Here is a 7,820-nt window from a genome sequence, read left to right as displayed (position 1 = left end):
AGGGGGGTTTGGGAATGACCTAGATCCGTTTCCTTTTTTTATAAATTAAAAAACGGCGTCGTTTAATCCGAACAGGCTGGTTATCGGTCCGGCACAACCGGCCAGTTCTCGACTGGTTTGACAGTTTTCCACCAGTTTTTTTCGAGCGGTTATAGGGGTAGGACCGGACCGCTTGCATCGCCGGTTTCCAATTGAACCAGTTCGACCGGCTGGTCCGGTCCGGTTTTCAGAACCATGAATGATAGTATCACATTAGTACATCACCTAATTAATTCACAGAGCCTATCATCTAACTATAGTATCAGCAAATTCCAATCATCTAAACAGCAAGCATCAAACATACAAAAAAACAGCAAGCATCAATCAGAAAGAACCAGCAATCACAAAAATCACAAAAGAATCCTAAAGAGCAAATGTCAACCAATCCTAAACAGCATCAACTAACCTAAACAGCAACCATCACAAAAAAACAATCAGCAAAAAAAAAAACCAGCAACAATTAGAGAAAAAAAAGTAAGAAAATCAACCATTGCAGTTACATTAAAACAGGATCAGCAGCAACAATCACCCAAAACATTAAACAATAATGATTGAATAACTAAAAAATTAAAAAAACTCACCTTGGCTACACGCAGAGGGGGAGGACTGATGAATGGATTTTTGATGGTTTAGAATTCACAAATGAATTCTCGTTGCAAGTATAGTTTCTAAACCAAACAATAATCCTTTCATACAAAAGATTGTTTGTCACTAAAACAAACCCCTAAATTTATAAACTGAAGTATTGGAACCTCGGGTCATTCTCCCCAGGAATTGCGATAAAGTGTCTTGTTATTGGTTATGAGATATTTTGGGGTTTTTGGGATAAGAAACAAGAAATGTAAATGGCAAAGGAAATAAACTAACAAAAAGGTCTTGGCAAGGTTTGGTGGTCAAGGATCTCTATCCTAATCACTAACCACAACATGAGAATTGGCAAGGATCAATCCCATTAAGTCATCCTCTAACTAGTAGTAAAGGAAAGTCAAATGAGCTATATCAATCCAAGTCCATAAGTCCTAGTTCTCCACCAATTCAATTAGTGAGATCTAGAGAAAATGGCTCCCAATCATCAATTACTTGGACATTAGTAACTCAAGAGTTCCTAAATTACTATCTCAAGCCAAGAGCATAAAATTCTATTCTAAAATCCAACTAAGCATTTCATCAAACACTTAGAAGGCATAAAAGGAAAGTAAAATGAACTAAGTAATTCAACAATAAAAGAACATGAATCAATAATCCTAAAAGTAGAACATGAATCATAAATTGCATGTTGAATTTAGAGGGTTTGTCAATAGTGCAATTTCTCAACAATAAAAGAACATGAATCAATAATCCTCAACAATAAAAGAACATGAATCATAAATTGCATTGAAATGAAAATAGAAGAAACAAAAGTGCATCAATATAAAAGTAGAGAATTACATGAATTATATGCAAAACTAGAAAGAGGAAAGGTAGAAGAAGAAGAATTACAAAAGGAAAATTAAATCAAAGCATGAATTAAACCTAGATCTAAGAAATTCTAAGCTAGATCTAACCTAATCCTAATCCTAGAGAGAAGTGAGAGTTTCTCTCTCTAAAACTAACTTTCCCTCACTAGTGTGTAAAAGTATGTTGATTTCTCTTCATTCCTTGGGTTAAATAGCATCAGAAGTGAGTTGGATTTGGGCCTAGGAAGCCCAAAATTCGCCCCCCAACATTTTGCCTTTAAGTGAGTTATGTGCGACCATCGACGCGTACGCGCACTTCACGCGTACGCATCGCTTGACAAATTTCCATCCACGCGTACGCGTCATGTGCGCGTACGCATCGCCATGCGACGTCACAATCCACGCATGCACGTCTGCTGCGCGTGCGTGTGGGTCTCAGCATCCCAAATCCTTGCTTTTTCATGATTTCTCCACTTTGCATGCTTTTCTCTTCACCCCTTTGATCCATTCCTAGCCTTCTGAACCTGAAATCACTTAACAAACAAATCAAGGCATCTAGCGGAATCAAAGGTGAATTAAATTTAGCTAATTAAGAGCCTAGAAAGCATATTTTTACACTTAAGCACAAATTAGGAGACAATCACGAAACCATGCTATTTCATTGAATAAATGTGGGTAAAAGGTGACAAAACCCCTTAAAATCAACACAAGATAAACCCTAAATATGGGGTTTATCAACCTCCCCACACTTAAACCAAGCATGTCCTCATGCTTAAACCAAGAGAGAAACAAAGGGTATCAACATTTATTCAATGAAATCTAACTAAATGCAATCTACCTATATGTAACTATCTAAATGAATGCAATTTGCTTGGTCAAAATAAATCACTTCCCAAGAAGTATATATGCATAAGGGCCTAGGACTAGCAAGTCTAATCCACAATTGAATTTAGTTATTAAATATTTTTACAAACTTGCAAGAAGAGATGATTATAGGAGAAAAACATGTAATTGAGCATCAAACCCTCACCGGATGTGTTTGCATTCTATTTGCTCAAGTGTTTAGGGTTGATTCACTCAATTCTCTCCTAATCATGCTTTCTAAGATTTGTTTTTCATCTAACAATTAACATTTATTTCATGCATGCATACAAGTATCATGAGGTCTTTTCATTGGTTGTAATGGAGTTAGGGTCAAGGTAGGATGTATTTTTGGTCAAGTGGACTTGAGATTTGAATCTTTGATAAGCTTAAACTTCCCACCTAACCTATGACATCCTATACAATTCAAAACTAACCTAACTACCCATTTTTCACTTTTTAACATACTCATGCATTTTCTTTTCATTTCACAACTCATATACATTGATTTTATTGAGCTTCGCTCTACTTTGGGGCATTTTGTCCCCTTTTTACTTCTTTTCTTTTTCTTTTTTTCTTTCTTTTTTTCTATATTTTTCTTTTCTTTTCCATATTATTTTTCTTTTTTTTTCCATTTTCTTTTGTTTTTCTCAATTTTTTTTGCTTTCTTTCAAACTATATACAAGAACATCAATGCATAAAGTCTATAAATTTAATCAATACATGAGCATCCCAATTCCCAATAATTTCAATAAAAATACAAAACTACCCTTTTTACTCAACCAATGTCCCAAGTTTTCCCACACTTGAATGATACACACATACTAGCCTAAGCTAATCAAAGATCCAAATAAAAGACATTTATTGTTTTCCGCTTTAAGACTTGTAATGTGCTAAAATTAAGAACAAGTGGGTTAATCGTAGGCTCAAAGTCAGCTAACAATGGATGATAAAAGGTAAGGCTATTTGGGCAAGTGAGCTAAATGAAATGATGGCCTCAATCATATAAATGCATGAATACACAAAATAATGGACATAAAGAATCAAACAAATCAAAGATTACAATTATAGAAAGAGAATAATGCACACAAGAAGGAAGATAAGTGGTTATAAGATGTAACCACACCATTAGGCTCAAAACTCACTAGGTTGTGTGTTCTTAGCTCAAAAATCATGTTTCACAATCAAGCAAGTTCAATGAAAAGTTTTCACTCAAATCAATTGGTGCCCTATAGATAGAAATCTTGAAAATTTTCATTATTTTGACTAAGCTTATTGTGTATATAATGCAAAAATAAGAGAATGCAAGTAAAAGTCCTAAAAGACCTAAAATGAAATGCAAAAGTGTTGGGATTAGAAACTTGTCACCCAAAATCGCCGAACGGTCGGACGACCTCCCTACACTTAAAAGTTTGCACTGTCCTCGGTGCATTCAAAGATGAGCAAGGGGATACGGCGACTCTCCGGATTGCTACCTTCAACTGGTAGGTCAACCGGTGCTGCGTGTTCTTTTTCTTGCTTCCATTTTTGCTTACGGTGCATCAATCATGAAAAGTAGAAAATAACACCATAAGATGAGGAAATACAAAAGAAAGGAAGCATACATTGTTGGAGTGAGGTACTAATCACTAGAATTGAGTGAGTAAATTAGTGTGACATTTATGACAAAAAGGTGTGTAAATTCTAAATTGCATGGTTTAGAACACACATTAGCATAAAAGCGATGTCACAAAAGAAGCATGCACTTCACTTATTCTAGTGTGCTTGAGATGCTTTAAGTTTTGTAAGGTAAAACAAGCATTAAAGAAGCATGAGAGCATTCAAGCTATAAACATATGGATGCATATGATCATGAAATATAATGCATTAAGGTTAATGCACAACATCCACCATCAAGAACTTGCCTAATCGAGGAAAAAGGATTCAAATTACATGGTGGCCAAATCATGCAATTCAATAAGAGTTACGAGCTCGAAGGCGATTCTCATCACTTGGTATTTTTAAAAGGTAAGCATGAAGAACTTAAAATCAAGTGGCAAAATATAACCTCAACAATAGAATCCAAAAAATATTATAAAAATAATGATGTTAAGATAACATCCTTTTTAGTACTCAGCAGCAATTAATTGTAAACAAGATTAGCAATCCATCACTTACAATGAAAAAGAGAAAATGAAATGAGAACTAAACTAACTAACTAATCAACTAACTAACTAAGTAATTAACTAACTAAAATAAATGGTTATCAATGGTGTTTGGAAGTGTTAGATGAGGGATAAAAGAAGGGAAGAGGAAAGGAAAAGGAAAGAAATGGAAAGAGGAGAAGAAAAGAAGTGGAGTGAAGGAGGGGCATCCACGCGTACGCGCACATGGCGCGCACGCGTGGATGGTGGTGCAATGGATGCGACACCATTTAGGGTAAGAGAAGAGAAGAGAAGAGGGCAGAGGGAGACAGAGAGGAGATAAGAGAAGAGGGCAGAGGGCCAACAGTGACGGCAACGAGTAGAGAGGGAGGCAGCAGTGAATGATGGGCAGTGAGGGCGACGGGTAGCGAGGGAGGGAACAACGAGCAGTGAGGGTGAGCAACGAGACGCGAGCAGCCAAGCACAGACGGAGGAGAGAGGCGAGACACGAGCACGCGACGCAGAGAATCCGGCAAGAGACGCGGTGGTGACGGTGAACCGAGGTGAGCTGAGAATGGGAGAGAAAGAAAGATGGGGGTGGCGCGGGTATCCTTCAGGAGGAGTGAGAACTGAGAACTGAGATTAGGGTCTTAGACTTGGGGACTCCTTCGAACAAGGGGGCAAACTGCAAAGAGTTTCGAATGGGTCCCGGTTTCATAAACACCGGTTTTAACAAAAACTGGCTGGATCGATCCGATTCTTACTGATTTTTTGGTCCCATGGTTCTGAAAATTAAACCGGTCAGTTGAACCGATCCAACCGTGAACCAAACTTTGATACGAATCGGTTCATTGTCAAAAATCGTTTTCTTTAAAACCATTTTTGAACCATTGAAAGCTGCCGAAAACTGGCTAGTTAGACCGAACCGAGATCCGACCGATTCAAATCAAACGTCGCCGTTTAAGGTTCTGTGCCTAGGGATCAATAAAATCCTCCTCCTACTCAAGCCATTTTGGATTTCTCCAATTCCTCAGACTCTCTCCTCTCTCAACTCTCAACCCTAGGTTATAGCCTCCGCCACCGCCGTAAGGAGAGACTCGGCGCCGCCGCCGTCCATTGTGCTCAGGGGCCACTGCCGCAGGAGTGAGAAACTGCCATCGTTCGCTGCGTTGTGGTCGTGCTCCAAGTCTCCCCCTGTTCACTCTCGCAGCTTCTTCTTCGAGCTCGGTGTCCGACGTTGTCTTCTTCTTCTCAGCCCCACTTCATATGGCTTCCTGTGGTGGCTCCGTGGACTGTGGTAACTAAGAAGATTATAGCTGCTGCAGAAACTATTAGAAGCACCAAAATTCCAACAACTAATGCTATATTGCTACTACAGGAATAGGTACATTGTTTTTCTTCTTCTCAATTGTTTCGATGTGTTGGTTGCATGATGATGTAGAACTACATAGGTATGGATTTTGCCCCACAATAGTATTTTCAGATTAAAATTAGATCCAGAATTAAGAATATCTTTAATTACTAGTCATTATAAACTTTAGACTTTGGATTTTTGACTATTTGCTATTAACTAAGCATGCATGCCTCAATAATAGTGAACCTTTAATTTCTTTGATCTATTAAGGAGTTCACTGGGAACTAAACCAGTGAAGTTGTTATTCTCCAAGTTTCTGCAAAAATAAAAATTGCTATGACACCCTTTTCTCTTTTATAACCAAATAAATTGTACTTATCATATAAACAGGGGATTAACTTATAAAAATTTTAGTGATTGTAGCTGTATCAGAAAAATAAGGTATAAATCCACTTAAGCTATTATTTGATTAATCACTATTATGTTAACTTGAAAGTAATTGTGTGCAAAGTTTGAATGTTGTTAATTTCACATTGCAAAATTTGAACTTGTGATTTTAATTTCCTGATTATTGATTTTGAATGTATTGTGATTATTGATTAATGATGTGTTGCTGAGTTGTTGTGTTTGTTTTACTGTTTTATGATTTAATTTTACTTAGATTGTGACTGCCTTGGTAATTTATTGATTTCAATTATGGATAATAGTATGAACCAATAAACATTTGCGAATATACATCTGTGGATAATAATTTTGGCTTCTAATCTTCCCATTTCGAACGATACAGCTAATCTTAATGCAGAGAAGATGAATAACTGCTAGTGGTTGTAACAGAAGCAATTTAACTAACTTCCTTCGATGGAATCTCCTCTTTCTCTTGAATTCTGGAAACAGCATCATAGGTTTGCTTAACCTAAAGCTCAATTATAATGCTTTTTCTGCTGCTATTCACTCTTCTTTCTCTTTCAACAATCACTTATCTATCACACTTTCTTCTGATCAGTTCAATTCTTTCCTCATTCATTTCATGTAATCATATATTCATGTTCTGTTTCTCTTCCATAATTAGTTGCTCTTTTTATTCATTAAAAAATTAATTTGCTTATTTATTTATTTATTTATTCAATTTGCATACTTAATAGCTGTTATGACATAGTTTGTTTATTCAAGCTTTAGTTTTAGGGTTAACTCATGGTCTAGTTATGATTAAATTAAAAATATATGGTTTTTCTAGCCAGAAGTAGGGGAATACAATTTCAAGTTTCTATCACAAAATAAAAAAGAGACAAAAAAGCAAAATTGAAGCCTTTCTCTTAATTGTTGTGTTTTTATTTCTTCTTGTTTGTTCTAAATTTTGGTTACAACTTGATTTAGCTGGAGGCAGGGAAGCAACTTTCAACTCAACGAGGCTATCATTGCTTTCGACGGTAAATAAAGAAAGAGAAACATCCCAGAGAAGCTTTCTAACAACATTCAGTTATTTGTCATTAAAATTAGAAATCTTGGACAATAATTCTTTAGAGTGTTTTATTTATAATGATATTTTAGTGTGTTTATTTATAATTTATTATTTTTATTATAAAATAGTTTTTTCGGTTAGACTACGGTTAAACTGATTGGACTAGTAAACCAATGAATCAGTGATTAGAAGGATTTGATGATCGATCCGGTTTTTAGAACCTTGATTATATCAGTTCGATTTTGATAAGGAAAAGTATGCCTGATTGTCTTTTTACTCTTTTTTTATTATCTAATTTTCATTATAATTAAATGTTTATTATTAAAGTAAAAAAAAAAGCTAATTGTTTGTGTCTTTGTAATAATTTTATCAAATTATTCTCAGTATTAAATAATATAAATATAAATAATAGTTTTACACCTTCTTGCCCATGTTGTTATACAAATTGATAATGTTTTTCATTTAATCCAAACATAATAGGTTGTTTTTAAGAGAATGGTATTTTCATTTTCATAATTGATAATGTCTTTTTTTTTCTATGATTTGTT

The sequence above is a fragment of the Arachis ipaensis genome, chromosome B06, assembly GCF_000816755.2.
Source record: "Arachis ipaensis cultivar K30076 chromosome B06, Araip1.1, whole genome shotgun sequence".
NCBI classification, from domain to species: Eukaryota; Viridiplantae; Streptophyta; class Magnoliopsida; order Fabales; family Fabaceae; genus Arachis; species Arachis ipaensis.
The sequence above is the reverse complement of the archived record's forward strand: the minus strand, read 5'-3'. Positions refer to the sequence as shown.